Source organism: Urocitellus parryii, chromosome 3 (genome assembly GCF_045843805.1).
Source record: "Urocitellus parryii isolate mUroPar1 chromosome 3, mUroPar1.hap1, whole genome shotgun sequence".
NCBI classification, from domain to species: domain Eukaryota; kingdom Metazoa; phylum Chordata; class Mammalia; order Rodentia; family Sciuridae; genus Urocitellus; species Urocitellus parryii.
This window is the reverse complement of record NC_135533.1, coordinates 185,051,245-185,067,821: the sequence shown is the minus strand read 5'-3', so window position 1 is coordinate 185,067,821 and position 16,577 is coordinate 185,051,245.

The following is a 16,577-nucleotide window of genomic DNA, read 5'->3' as shown; positions in this document are numbered from 1 at the left end:
TCCTGGAAGAAAATGCTGCAAAAGTCATCTGTGTGGGGGAACCCCCTGTCACAGAGCTTTCCTCTGAGATGGAAAAAAAAAAGTGGCATATTTTTCAAAGGAACATTTTATACTCAGGATGGCTGAAACTATGTTGAAAGGCATCTAGCCTTTCATATACAAAAAAAATAATTTTAGATAAACAAAACTATAGGACCTAGAATGATATGTTGGGTGATTGAGTCATGGTATCCTCTAATTTTTTTTTAATCTTAAAAGAAATTTAAAATATGTGATTTTTTTTTTTAAATCAAAGAATTTGTTTTCTCTTAACCACTTGGGTGCTAGTGGTCTTGAGCCATGACACAGTGTAGACAGTATTTAAAAACCTTGCACAGCACCTGGACATAATGCAAATTGTCAGATTTCAGTTAGAGTAATAGAATACACCGATGTAAGGTGTGTGCATATGTACATAGATCTAGGGGAGGGAGAGAGGGAGGTTTTGATTAGACTAATGATTTGCTGCTAATCAAACTTATAGTGTTTTTAGAGCACTTTGAGGAGTTCATAGAATCTATGAAGCAGATGCAATATTCCTAAGTCCCTTTTACTAAAATTATCTGCATTTTAAATAAATGTTTATTGTTTGATAATCTGAAATGAAAACAAGCTATATAATAAAGACAAATTCCTTCTCTACTCCTTGAAACTGCCCAAAGAAAGAAAAATCAAAATGCCAAACAGTGTCCCATCTCTATGTAGGAAGAATTTATGATGAGAGTTTAATCTTATTGAGCTAAAGCTCCTTCTCTGCACCTGGCTTAGAATTTTGTTGTAATGTCAAGAAATCCCATATTGCCAAATCAAATTGCACTTCTACCTACTTAAAGTACAATCCATTTTATACAATTAGTAATCTGGAAGCTGAAATTGTACTTTTTATTTACTTGAGTTCTGTTATCTTTAACTGCACTGATATATTTTTAGTACGATTGAATAGAAGTTTAGTTCAATGTATTTGCAGTTGTTGAAACCTAATCTGACCTTTCGGATATGTAAAATCGCCTAATGGAAATCCATACTATTTTTCAATTAGTATGTTTAACACTTAAATTATGTTCAAATGCCTTTTCATCATGCAGCAGTGCCTTTGAAAATTGCCAAAAAAATCTTTTTTTGTCAAGCCAAATTAATAACTAAAACACTAATTTTTAAATAGTAGATAAAAATACGGTAACAAAAACTTCCAATTTCAGCTTTCAAACTACTTCCATCCATATGTGAAATTCACATGGAAAACACAAATTTTAATGATTTGCCCAGGCAAATTTTTATTTCTGTTTCAACTTAATGTGACCCTTCATTATCATTATTTTTATCTTTTAATATGTGGGAAGCAAAATATGTTTATTGCTTTTTCTCTCTCTTTTTGGAGGGTATTTCATTTTAAAGGAGGCACAGGCCTAGAGGGGCATAAATTCTAATTGTCACAGAAGCTGTGGGGTCAAAGTTTAAGCAATCAGGTTCTTACTTGAATGGCAATATGTGCAAACACAGTTTAGAAAAGAATAGTATTCAGAAATCAGACCTCGGTGAGAGAAACACATGATTCATTTAAGGTGTTTTAAAATGCATACAGTTGACCTTATTGATTAGAAAGGGAGCAATATGTTTCTTTTAGGCCACAGGAATAGCATTTATTATGCTAGAAGCCTGTCAGAGTTAACACAAATAAGCAAATAAATATCTTTTTCAACAGGGTTTCAGGCTCATCAACCATGCTGATAGATGTACTGTTTTGCTAAAATAATGAATGTGCTCTGTTTGAATTTTCCCTTAATCTACCACAATGACTGCATTCACATTTTCCCAGTTGCATGACCAGGTCTCTAAGAATATTGGGCACTGGCAAGGGGACCATTTGCACATGGAGCCACATCCTCACGTTCCAACCTTCAGCCAAGAAGCATCTCCCCTCATAATAAAGCAAGAATGGTCATTTCCTTTGATCCACAGAACGGTCTTCTGGTGCAAAGAAGTTGTTACTTGAGCTTACTTAATAGGCTTCATAATCTTTTCTTGATTGCATTTAGTTTTTTTTTTCCTTCTCATATAATTTTTAATGATTTGTTGTGCAGTGAAATCCCTGTGAATTCATCGAATCTCTCTAATTCCCAGTGACCAAATACTTGCAGGGGATAGAATTTGAATCAGTCTCTTCAGATAAGTTTTGATACACAAATGCTTCTGTTAATTATGTTTTGATCCACCAGCTCTATCTGATTGTCTGTGCTTGAAACCTTAATTTGCTTTTTAAAAGCAAAATGTTCCGTTCTCAGGGAACTGCCTGCAGCAGGATATGTGCTTGCTGGTTTCCAACTTTGTCTTGTTCCACATGTGTAGTCCTTAAATGGAGATCTCAGGAATACTGAGTGACATGGACACTTGGGCCCACTGCCTGTGGATGAATGTCAAGAAACCGGGAGAAATGCTGCTGGTGTGGCACTGGGCAGTGTGCCCAGTGTGGGCATTCTAAAACATAGCCTAATTAAGAAATACTGTTATAAAATATACTCAAATGATATAATTAATTAAGAGTTAAGGTCTTCCAAATAGTACCATTAAATACTATGAAATTTTGATATTCACAAGCAACACAGGACTGGTAGATTATGTACAACTCCTGCAATGCCATCAAATAATTACCACTCATATTTAAGATATGTGAAGACAATAATATTTATTGGCCAGTCAATTCTATCAGTGTTAATATGCATAGCACCCACATTGCTCTTTTTGATTTGCTAAGTTGCAAAATACGTTTATTGCTTTTTCTCTCTCTTTTTGGAGGGTATGTTGGGAGAATGATGAAGAATCAGGCACAGTAAATATGCTGGGTTCCTATAGGAATGCCTTCAGCTTTTGTCTGAAGGCAGGAAAATCTTTTCTAAAAGAACTTTCATTGTTTACCTTTGTTTTCCTGTTTGTTTGTTTGTATGGTGGTGGTATTCACGAGCATCGGATCAACTGGACAGGCAACAAACACAAAGCAAACTGGGCTGAAAAAGCTTCCCAGCACCCTAGAGATACAGCTTCAAGGGGCTCCTAAGCAAGGAAAGCTTAGGACTTGTCTTCTAGGTAGAATTCTGTCCAAACATGAAATACTTCCTGTTCAACAACTAAATGTGATAATAAGTGTATTTTGTGTCTACTTTTATGATATTGTTCAGATTGTATTAATTATCCTGTGATGGAAAGTGAGATAATCTTGGACAGATTGTTTTTCCAATATTGAAATGTGCTGCTAATGTATGCTTACCCTTGAATGTTGTTTTTCATATTGATAGGAAGACACAAATGTCTCAGGGAAACAACTTTGTGATGAAGTCATTCTTATGTGTGTCATTACAGTTAAATTGCACATTGTAAAAACTGACTGTTATGGTTGATCCCAGTCCTGCTATGATGTTACTTCAAGATTGCCAGAGGGACAGGAAGGATTTTATGATTTTGATGGGGTGACGGATGGATATTGCCAATTTACATGTCCTGTGGGTCCATGGGCCATGGTTGTTGTTAAAAAAAAACGAAGATCACACACCCTAAAGTCACAGTAGATGAGGATGTACTAGATGTTTCTTTTCACTATACATATGCAGCATTTGACTAATCACATAAAAAATTCTTAAATATGTATAGTTCATTGATTGTATCCTGAAAGTAGATGAACTCCACTGTAATGGAATCTGAATGTGACTCCCCTGAAGAGTGAGAAGCTGCCCTCTTTTCTTTATTATTATAATATGAAGCTTTCTTTGTGTTATATCCAGCTACTATGTTTAAAATAACAAAAGCATGCTGTGGCAATTATTCAACTGTTTAAATATTGTTATCTGGAGATAGCTTACCTTTGTTTCCCCTGAACAACGACAGAAGCTTTATCTTTATAGAAAATTGTGGCTAACTTGCTTGAAACTTTGGCAAATATGTGAAGAACTGTTCTGCAAAGTAAGTAGAGACAGGTGTGTCCCAGAAATAACAAACTGAGAGGAAGAAATGCTTTAAGACCACAACACTTTTAAATCAGACTACGAAGGTTACTTATAAAATGATATTCTTAACCCATGATTTAGTTCCTACTTTTCAAGTTCCATTAGAGTCAGGATTCTAAAAAAGAACATAAGGCTTGTGAATGGCTGTTAAGGTTTCGCAAAAACCCTCTTCTCCCTGTTCTCTGTGTTTACTCCATACTATAGTGAATTGGGAGGAAATGGAGCTGGCGTAGGGTTCCCTGTGTCATAAGAGAACATGTAAAGTGTTTGTTTGTTTGAGCACAGCATTACTTTGACACTGAGAGAGGTGAATAAACATTAGGACTCAGAAGGAAAATCCCAAGATGTTAAAGATAAAAGATCTTCCAAGGAAATGGGATAAATCTCAAATAAAAACTGTGCTTTGAAAAGAGCAAGTGATTCCACCAGGCCCAGCAGTGCCCAGCAAGCCATTCACTGAGAGGAGCAATTGGCAAGGTCAAGTTAGTTTCTGGGTAGTTCCAGAAACTTGGATGATTCCTGCTGCTGGGTCTCCTGGAAGCAGCTGACCAGATCCTAGCAAGTTGACCACTTAGAACCATAGCAGAAGCCCCCGCAAGACTCCCCAGGAACATGTTGGTGGAAGGCTTAAGACAGGGTCCTCTGAGGCATTTTAAAGACATCACATACCTCCGAGAAGCAGTTGTTACTGTTTTGAATTGTTTCAGTGCTGGGGATTGAAGCCAGGGCATGGAGCATGCTAAGCACTTGGTCTTCCACTAACCTAATCCTCCAGCTCTCCCACCCACCAAGTGCAGTCTTATCTGCCTTTAAGTAAATGTGGGTCTTCCCTGGGGGCTGTTTTCTTCTCAGTCTTGCAACCATGGCCTCAGGCATATTTTGTCTGACAATGGAAATTTTACAAGAAATATATGTGAAATTTAAATGGACAAATGCAGGCAGATTTGAATATGCTTGCATTAAGGGAGATTAAAAAAGAAACACTGCAAGGTACACCAGTTGATAATTAGTAAACCCGTTGATAATTAGGCCATGGAAAAATGTCATCATTTTACTCTTCCAAACTGGGAAACAAAAACCACATAAAAGAAAAATCTTTTGAGGGCATTTTGCTTACTGACATTTAGTGGATCAAGACTGAATTATACTGCTTCCTGTATTTTGTTGTTCCCAGTGGGCTGTTGGTGAGGATCAGAAAGAATGGAGCCATCCTCTGAGAGGAAGCAAAGCCCCTAATCTCATGTTGCCCAGAGCAGCATCTGTTTTCTGGATGGCCCTGGGTCCAAGACAAAAAGACTTGTCCCTGGGGCAGAATGCAAAGACACTCTCAATGTGCCTTTCTCCACTTTAGTCTCTAAGATGGTATTTTTGTTGTTATTGTTGTTGTTGCACCAGCACCTCCCAGCCAGATCCCTCCTGTCCTGCAAACCCTCAACCCCATTCCCATCTAAGGAACAGACTATTAATTATGCTTCCTACAGGCTACCTGCGTGTTTTCAGATGGTGTGTTTGTAATTCTATAATGGTGTGCATGGGCATGGAAGGCAGGGGGTGATATACTCCTCTGCACAGGATTCCTGATCGTATCAAACCTCCCGACTCTCCTACTTGAACATTTGATTTTAACATGACCACAGTTGGAGGCCCTGAAGGGAAAAGAAAGGAAATGTCTCTATATAAGGATGCAAAAGATGCAAGCAAACTTTTATTTTTGTTATTCCTTAAGTATGCTCTGTAAATGCTAAAGAAAATTAAAAATGTATTTTCAAGTTACTGGAAAATAATTCCTCTTTTGTCAAGAGTTTATAGTAAATGCTCCTCTGCTTTCTCTCAATGGCTTCCCCAATCTTTCTTATTATGCTGTTAAGTCTTTTTTTTCTTTTGTGGGGGGGAGAGATGGGCAGGGGAACGAGGGCTTGAACCCAGGGGTACTTAACCACTGAGCCACACCTTCAGCCCTTTTTATATTTTATTTTTGAGATAGGGTCTCGCTAAATTGCTTAGGTTCTGACTAAGTTGTTGAGGCTGGCTTTGAACTTGCAATCCTCGTGCCTCAGCCTCCTGAGCTGCTGGGACTTCAAGGAAGAACCATCATACCCGCTATGTTTTTAAGCCTTTGATTAAAAAAAAAAAATCGAATAGGCAATCATATATGCATGTAAACTCTTAACATGTCCCTCAGCTTTAATTGATGGGTTCTGGTAGTAATTATCTATTGCTAAAAATGTTCCATAACAAAGCACCTCAAAACTTAGTGGCAAAGTGACAACACTTACTATTTATAGTCTGTGGGTTGTCTGGCTATTCTGCCCATCTGATCTGGGCTTGGCTGATACCTGGTAGGATCCCTTGTGTGTCTGTGGTCAGCTTGCAGGATGGCTGGAGTCTGATGGATCTAAAATGGAGCCAGAGCTGACAAATGTCTCTCACATCTCTCCTCCTCCCAACATTCCTCACATCCCTCCAGCAACCTACCCCAGATGTGTGTTTGTGGCAGTTTCAAGAGTTGAAAAGAGAATGCAGAACTACTCTGTCAAGCCATGGCTTGGGTTCCTAGTTCTCCCCATTCCCATTGACCATAGTAAATCACATGGTGAAACCCAGCATTAGTGTGGGAAGATGTAACGGGTTTTTATTCTTAGGTAAAAAATTGCTAAAAACTGAGCAGTTGGAAACCACCCACATTATGATTTCTGTTAAGTTAGGAGTTTGAGCAGTTGGGTTAGTCCCCTGCTCAGGGCCTCACAGGCTGCATTCAAAATGTTGGCAGGAGCCGGGGGTCTCATCTCAACTTGGATTTGACTTCTGAGGTTAGTTCCTGTGTCTGTGTAAGGCCCTGGGGGGGGGGACAGGAAATGTCACATTTCTGAACAAACTGAGTCAGGGGGTTGAAGGCCTGCTGCTCCGTGTAGATAATGAATGATGAGGACCAGAGAGGAGGATGGCTGGTTTTCACTAGGTTGCTAACAGCCAGCCTCTGGGATTGCACTTCCCAGCTCAACAGGATGCTAAGGCTTCTGCCTCCGGATCAATTACCCCCTGTGGGGCTCCTTCCTGGCCTTAGGCATGTACAGGGAGAAGAAAGAGAAGGTGAGGGATTCAGGAAGTCTATAAAAGAGCAAGACACATCCCCTCCCTTGGGCACACAGCTCTGGGTCCCACTTCTCTTTCTTAAATAAAACTTGCTCTGGTGTTTAATCTTCAACACTGGGGAAATGAGAACAAGAACCTGATCTAAGGCCCGTATCAGTTTGTAGGACTGAGATCCTCTTCCTCTGCTGTTTGGCCCTGTCCATAGGAAATTCATATGGAGGCAGCTCACTGCTTCAAGGCCTCTAGAGCAGTCTCTTTCTCTCCAGTCTGCTAAGATAGAGTCTTACAATGGAATCCAGTGAGTGACAGCCGTCATCCTTGCCATATTCTAATGGTTATAAGCAAGTCTCTCCCAACACTAGGCCTAAGATGTTACACAAGGGCATGGGTCATTAAGATCACCTTAGGATGTGTCTGCCCCAGAGTGCAATAGCAAAGGACACAGATACAAGTAGACTTGAAAAATTGAAATACCAACTACAATACCACATTACCAGAGCCCTGATGGAGGACTCTGCCCACGGTGCTCCGGTGGAGAAGGAATTGTGCAAGGTAGTCTCCTGTGGGTGACCTCATGTGGCAGGACCTGAATGCCAGAACATTTCTAGTTTCCATACCAGGATTCTGTCAGATGTTTCCAGCAGCCTGTTTGAAAACCAAATCCAGCCCAGCAAATAGACAAAGCTCAGTCGCTGGCATGAGAAGCAGGAACGGAAGTGATTCTTCTTTTAGAAGCCAAAGGAGCTTTGGGTAGCACCATAGTAAACATCTTTCATGTCTTTAAAACTCAGGTGGTGCAATCTGCTATTCTTATTTTAGCTGCTTATCAAATGGGAACAAATTGACTGCTCTCAGTAATTATGTTTCTATGTCAGAAAACAAGAATTAAATGAATTATAGAGTATAGATTGATAGCTACCAGCCACAATCTTAAAAAAAAATACATATATCTCATAAGCAATAAATAAAGGAAGATGCCTCCCAAATTTAAAGATTCTATCCCTCTTAAGATTGAGCATGTAATTTCATATTCATTTTGCTTTTTATATGATGATACCTCTATAATGCAAATTTAATTTGTTGTCACACTATAAAGACTAAAATATCATGAATTCATTTTGTGCATACACTGGTTTTCTCTCTAGAGCCATGCAACGGGGCTACAGACATTTAGTCACCTTCGGTATGTGCAAAAAGTTGTTACATAACCCAGATATGTAACAGCCTATCTTCCAGGATAGGAAGAAATGTCCCCCACTCCACTGGCATTCGAAGAGAATTTTCATGAGAATATGGGAATTAATCTGGTGAGTTGTTCAGGATTCAAGGGGCAAATAACTTAAAGCCTAGAATTATCCTAAATTTATTCCTACATAGTATAATAAGTAAAAATAATTAAGAGTTTGGGCCAGTGGTTCCTAGACTTGGATTCAAACGCCAGCTCCCTGATTTTCTACTTGTTGAACCTCAGACCAAGGTTTTCATCTTGGCTTAGCTTTCACATTTGTGTCATGAACATCATAGCAGATTTCACTTTAAAAGACTATGATGGGTCTGGTTTGATGGAAGAATTAAACACTGCAGTAAAATTGAGTTCAGTTCAATGTCAGCCTATAGCAGACTGTGCCCAGGGCTCCATCAGGTCTCCCAGGTCCTTTGATTACCTCTCTGCACTGGCATCTGATTGCACTTTCTCTCCCAACACTAGGCATCGGTCTATTTGATGGGCATGGTCCTCAGGTTGCTGGAACTGTCTTTGAATGCTGTCATCAATAATACATGGAAATGTCTGTCACAGAGGCAGCCCTTAACCAGGAACAGGTACACGGGACTCTCATCCCTAATTGGGACAGCTAGGAGCTGTGTCCTTCCATGCCTCAGTTCCCCTGCATCCCTGAGTCGGTCGTCATTCATGGGACTGTGCTTGTAAGGCATCCTACCTGGCCTTCCTCCCTCCCTATCCCCATCTTCTCATTGGCTTATCAGTTTTTCTGGCAACACTGCCTAAAAAAAAAAATCCATCCCAGAACACACTTCCAGGGAACCCTCCTGAGGGACTAACAGAACACACATGGCCAAATCAATATTAGATTAAAATGTCCATGACAAGGAGTGCCATCTTTTAATGATACACCACCCAAGCAGATGATTCATTGATTGGGACCACTGTGCTGCCTCCTGGTATGGCATCCCCAACAAGCAGTGAAAATAGGCAAGATGATATGTTCGTTGGGAGCACACCCTTGGCATGGGGTGTGCCATCAGTGGAGTGGCAGAGACCAGCTACTAGCATAAAGACAGGAAAAATTTCTACTCTCAGCTTGGGAGAGACCTCCCTGCTATCTGGGATGGAGACAAAGGCAGGTCACTCTTACTTTGTCCCCAAAGAGAGGGAATGGTTTCCTCACATGTCCTTGACCAGTTCTCCCTTGAGAGAGTATGTCTCTTTCAAATAACCTCAGGTAAAGTAATAAGCATTTGGGCCCTGCTAATTTACTTTAAAAATGCTTTTGAATTATGTTTATTAATCCCACTGTGAACTTTTTTAGGTGATCGTATCATAGGCCTTTCCAGGAAATGAATTCTCATGACAAACTTTCAGTGTGAAGTGCATAACAAATGACTATTAATTCTATTCACATGCTTATCAGCATCTTTGGTCAGTTATGCTTTAGGAACTATTTTCATTGGAAATATTTTTCATAACAACTATCTCACTCTCTTTCTCTCATTCCCTGCCTGGTTCGGCCTTATCAGTAGGGCCATTAGTGTCCTATCAGTGTTCCACTTTGGAAAGAGGATTCTAAAGTCAGTAGTGCAGAAAGGCAGGGACTGGTGGTATTATGGGTTGGACCTTAAGTGTCCCCCAGGAGCTTGTGTGGTGAAGGCTTGGTCCCCAGTGTAGCAATGTTAGGGTAGGGGCTTTGGGAAGTGATTGGATCACAAGGGTTCTGACCCTCCCATTATGCTATAAAACTAGGAGGTGGAGCCCAGTTGGAGAAAGCAGGTCACTCGGGGCTTGCCTTTGGAGGGGATATTTTGTCCCCAGCCCCTTCCTCTTTTCCCTGCCCTCTCTCTCTCTACTTCCTAACTGCCACAAGGTGAGCAGTTCTGCTCTGCCACATGGTCCCCACCATGATGCTCTGTCTTACCCCAGCCTCAGAAACAATGGAGCCAATTGACCAGGCACTGAAACCTCTGAAACCACACAAGCCAAAATAAATCTGTCCTCCTTTAGGTTTACTTTCTCAGGTATTTTGTCACAGTGGCAGAAAGCTGATTAATACAGTTGGTATCAATCTGCTTGCTCCTAAGGTGCCATGAGTCAGGGGGAACAGCTCTCATTCCAAGCCATGTTTTTGCTCCTAACATGAATCAATGGAATTACCACTGGAAACTCCTGGCTCCTTCTACTCTGTCTACTTGTCCTCTGCCTGCCCTGTGTAATGCAACACACACACACTCACACAGACACACACACACATAGACACACACACACACACACACACACACACACTAACTTCACTTTTCTAGGGAGATGAACAAAATCTTCCCAATCCCTTTCCTACTGGTTACAATTTTCATTGCTCAGTGAGTTAGACTGAAGCTTTATTTTGGCCACAGTTACAAATACTTACTCAATTCTTTCATTTCTTTCTCCTTTTTATAAAATTCTAGAATTTGGCATGCTTGTTCGTATGCTCTCTTTGACCAACTCTGAGTCTAACAGAAAAAGCATCTTATCTATATGACACAGTCACCTTGAGAATCAATACTTTTTATGTTACTTAATATGAAAGCTTGTTTCCCTCCTTTATCCTGTTGGCTCCATTACACAGCCTCCAGCGTATTTATAGGACAATAGTTTTATTTTTTCCCCTGAGAAACAACAGAGGTGAGTTGCTAGCTTTGAAACAAAGATCTGACCTCATTTTTAACTAGTGTTTCTCCTTTAAGAGCTTCAAAGAGATATCTGGGTTTAAAAACAAATGCACACAGGAGGTAGACAAATATTATTTGAATCAGGAGGCCTCTTGTTTACTTAAAGGTTAATCAGATAGATTTAAGGAAGTTCTAGATCTATAGGGAACAGCAGGCTCATGAGGATAACTTGCAGAATTCTCACCTGAGAATCAGCCTCCTTGCTTTCCACAGGGGAGGGAGAGGTGTGTGGAATGGCTGCCCTGGTAGGTACTGTGCAAGACACTTTTCATAAGTCACACCACAGCAGCCACTGTGAGAGGTGATAACTAACACTGCTGTAGAGGTGAAAAAACAGGACCAGAGGCACTGAACAGCAGATATTAGCTAGTGGTAAAAATCCAGAAATGTCAGCATGAAGAAAGCCTAGATTCTGCATGGCACCAATACCCATGATTTTTTACTCCCATGGGGCAAAACTATTTGCTTACATTATAGAGATAAGACAATAAAATTATGATATAAAAATCCTCTTATTTTTAAATTGCGTATGGTATCATCTTGCACCTAAATCTTAGCAGCCATTTTTTTTAAAATATATTACTGATGATAACTTAAATAGCGGTAGGGGAAAAAATGTTCTGTTCATTCTTTTCAAAGCACACTAACATTTCAGTAACTTCCGGAGCCTCAGTCTCCCCAGAATATTCAAAACCCAGCCCATTTTAAAAATGTTTTTTTTAGGATACAAATTAACATAAAGTGCTTTGATAAAATCTTAAACATGTAGTAAGAGGTCAAGTAATATTTCTAACTAGATAGTTTAAGGACCATTCGGGTAGCTTGATTCTAAAAGTAAAATGGACTTCACCAAAAGGTTGTCGGATTGAATGAAGTATTTCCATTCAGAGACAAAGTGAACGCAATATACTGGCTGTGTGACCTAAGGTGAGTGACTTAATCACTCTGAACCTCAGTTTTTGAGATAACAGTGCTTTTCTCATTGTATTATCATAAAGATTAAAGGTGGTAATGAATGCTTGAGAAATCAATAGTTCAATGTGAGGACGAGGAAGCAGTAAGCAAAGAGAAATGATTAGTTTTAACCCCTAATTTCCCAAAGGAGAAAGGGGTGTCCTTGATGACTTGGCTTGAGTCTGGGTTTCCTCATTTTTGAAATGGTCCAGCTGCCACTTCCTCCTTTGTTGAGAATGTCCAACTGTGACGACGACTGTTCAGGTGCAACAGGATTGCTGGTACCCAGCCTCTCTTCAACTCTTAGTTGCAAGTGATAAAATACTAAATAGTTCAAAAAGCAAAGGGGAATTTTTTAAGCCCACATAATTAACATGTTCAGGGTAGGATAGGTTTGAAGCATTGCTAACTTCAGGGGCTCAGAAAGTACCAGCTGAGGCGAGGATGTGCGGAAAAGGGTACACTTGTACATTGTTGGTGGGACTGCAAATTGGTGCAGCCAATTTGGAAAGCGGTATGGAGATTTCTTGGAAAGCTGGGAATGGAACCACCATTTGACCCAGCCATTCCCCTTCTCGGTCTATTCCCTAAAGACCTAAAAAGAGCATGCTATAGGGACACTGCTACATCGATGTTCATAGCAGCACAATTCACAATAGCAAGACTGTGGAATCAACCTAGATGCCCTTCAATAGACGAATGGATAAAAAAAATGTGGCATTTATACACAATGGAGTATTACTCTGCATTAAAAAATGACAAAATCATAGAATTTGGTGGGAAATGGATGGCATTAGAGCAGATTATGCTAAGTGAAGCTAGCCAAGCCCTAAAAAACAAATGCCAAATGTCTTCTTTGATATAAGGAGAGTAACTAAGAACAGACTAGGGAAGAAGAGCACGAGAAGAAGATCAACATTAAACAAGGATGAGAGGTGGGAGGGAAAGGGAGAGAGAAGGGAAATTGCATGGAAATGGAAGGAGACCCTCAGGGTTATACAAAATTACATACAAGAGGAAGTGAGGGGAAAGGGAAAAACAGTACAAGGGGGAGGAATGAATTACAGTAGTGGGGGTAGAGAGAGAAGAGGGGAGGGGAGGGGAGGGGAGGGGGGATAGTAGAGGATAGGAAAGGCAGCAGAATACAACAGACATGAGTATATCAATATGTAAAGCAATGAAGTGTAACTGATGTGATTCTGCAAGCTGTATACGGGGTAAAATGGGAGTTCATAACCCGCTTGAATCAAAATGTGAAATATGATATATCAAGAACTATGTAATGTTTTGAACAACCAACATTAAAATAATTAATTAATTAATTAATTAATTAAATAAATAAAAAGAAAGTACCAGCTGAAGCCCCATTCCTCCCTGTCTCTCTCTGTCTCTGCCTCATGGACCACCTTGGTTGATGGACTTATCATTTAGGCTGGGAGAAGAGGCTGATTGGGTTGGACATGGGTCACATGCCCAACTCTAAGCCAGTCACCAGGGCCAGGGACAAGAGATGCCCTTCCTGGAGCCCAAAGTAGAAGAGATCACAGAACATCATGTTTTGAGAGTGGAAAAAAGCAACTGTCCAAGGATGACAGTGGGGGAAATGATGAATCTAAGAGTAAGGAGGAGCTGGGTTTTGGGCAGACGCACAGGAGACGCTTATGAACTTGGCTTAGTCTTATAAGGAAGCACTTGTATCTGACCATTGGCAAGGATTCCTGACCAAATTGTTCCTGCCTTGTTATTCCACCACTTCGTTTTGCTTAGAAGTGCTTAGATCAACCATCCCTGTAGCAGGGAACAAACATAATGAGAGCAAGTCAAGGCGACTGGGAGACAATTGTCTACAGAGCTCTTGTGTTTCCTTTGTCAGAGAGCCGACTGGATAAGGGTGGACCAAGCAGCTACACCAAATAAGTTGTAAGAATGGATACATTCTTCTCTGTGGTTGGTCCCCAGCTTTTCTGCATGAATACTTGTTAATCCATTCCTTTAGAGTCTACAACACTCAGCTCACGGGGACATTCTGGTTTCTGTGCAGAGACACTATTCTTTTTTATTCTATTTTTTTCCTATTGAGGAGCACATCCAGGGGCACTAAACCACTGAGCCACATCCCAGCCCTTTTTTTTTGTATTTTATTTAGAAACAGAGTCACTGAGTTACTTAGAGCCTCACTAAGTTGCTGAGATTGGCTTTGAACTCTTGATCCTCCTGCCTCAGCCTCCCAAGCCACTGGGATCATAGGCGTGCGCCACACACATGGCGAGAGAGATGCTATTCTTGTTTCTCTTCACTAATCCCCTTCATTGGAGCCAGAGCATAACCCAGATTCAGAATTTCTCCCAAATTCTGCCCTTCAGTCTGTACCATTGATTGTTAATTTACAGGTTGAGGCCTCCAAGCCTTGAACCTGTCCTTATTAGGGCAGCCAGTGTATGACTGACAAGTTTAGAGCCAAGTGAAGACTCTTCCCCATATGCAGCTGTTGAGATCAGCTTTACTCCTGCTGGCCCAGGTCAGATGTGTCAGCCTGAGCCCTTGACACGCATGTGGCTCCCTCTGTCAGCCCTCCATCTAACTTTTCAGGTATTATTAGCCTGACTCCCAGGCCCTGGGTTGACCATTGACTCCCATGTGATTGAATCCTAAACAAACTTACCTCCTGGTAGCGAAATCACAGACTGTACTCTCCATTCCCCCTTGGATAATGGTTCACTCACTTCATGTTTGCAATGTGAAATTTGTCCCCTCTCAGTCTCCAGAGGGCCACCTTTCCTAGTCACTGCTCTAATTCTGTCTGAATGTATCTCCAGCTCGTCAATGTGTGGCGGTAGGTACTGAGCCTGCTTCCATGAGTATGGCTTTGGGGTAAGTGGTCCAGCTGGGGTGGGAATTTTGATGCAAACACAGCAAAGTGGGACTGTCCTGTCTGGGATCCTCTAGTGAGCCAACAGCATTCGCTCCCTCCTTTATTTATTCATACAACAAATGTTCATCACACAGTCCAGTGCTTCTGAAAGTTTAGCATGCATACTGATTACCTGTGGCTCTCATTAAGATGCAGGATCCAATTCAGTAGGGCTGGGATGGGGCCTGAGATTCTGCTTTTTTAACAAGCATCCATTTGCCGTGCGTGCTGATGTTTTATAAACTAGACTTTGAGTGGCAAGGAACATAGGAACTCAAAAAAATATTTGTTGAATGGTAAAGGAATGAAAAAAATGTATCAAAGTTTTGAATAAAAGTTTCAGTTTAGATGAGTCAAACTCTTCAGCCTTTGGCAGTTGAGTCTTCCCAATTATCTATGTGTTGGCCTTCGACTCATATCCCTGGTTTCTTGCTAAGGAAATCAGAGCCAACTTCAGGCTAATATTTCAACTGTTTGACTTTTTAAACCTGTTCTTTCTGAACCATAACCAAATTTTGCTATACTTCTTGTATAAACACTGCTTTGTGTTCTCTCTCTCTCTCTCTCTCTCACACACACACACACACACACACACACACACACACAGGCATGCATGCACACACACAATGCCCACTTACTGGTATATTTGGTATATCAAATAACCTGGATTCCCCAACCCTACTGGAAAATGAGGTTTTTATGGCATTTCATGTCCATCTAGATCCACCATAACCCCACAGAAACTCAAAACAGGTGGAAAAAGGAAAGTACTAGAATATCCCACTGGAGACAAGGTCTCTCCCCTGACGGCTCCTGAATTTTCTTCCCTCTTGCAGTTCTGGCTGAATCTCTTGGCCAACATAGATTTCTTAGCTGTCCAATGACAGCGCTCTTTTGTACCCTAGACTGTTCCCCTTTCAGCTCACAGAGCATTGTGTGGTAGGGTCTGCTCTCTGAAGAAGGAACACACGCACCACACCAATAAAAGGTCAGCTTTTTCACAGAGGTCGGCTGGGAGCCCATTCTCTGTTGATAATAGGAATCTTGCCTCCGTGGAGAGCTCATTAGTAGGGCCAAGAGGCCCAAAGAAGAGGCTGGAATCAGGAGAGGGGGATAATGATGTGTGGTGAAAATGTTAGGGCTGTCACTCCTATTTCAGAGCTCAGGCTGGCCACTTAATGAACACCTTGCCCTTCACGGAAACTCCCTGGGAACGATGCAATCGCTTCCCTTCTGACCCAGCACCTGCCTTTGCTGTATTCCCATCTTAGACCACAGACATCAGAGCCCCTGCTACAGTGCAGACCCAAATGTCCCTCAAAGGTCCACGTGTTGAAGGCAAGGTCGTGGAACTTTAAGAGGTGGGGCTTAGTTAGAGGAATTAGATCACTGGGGGTGTGTCCATGAAGAGGATATCAAATTCCTGGCTCCTCCCTCTCTCTCTCTCTCCCTTTCACTCTTCTTCCCCAGCAGCTCTAAGGTATGTGGCTCTTCTCCATCATATGCTCTTGCCATGATGTTCTGCCTGTCGCAGTTGGACCAAGAGACCTCCGAAACTGTGAGCGAATTCATATAACTTTTTTTTTTTAAAGGTTATTTTCCTCGGGTGTTTTGTTACAACAATGGAAAGCTAACAGAAATTA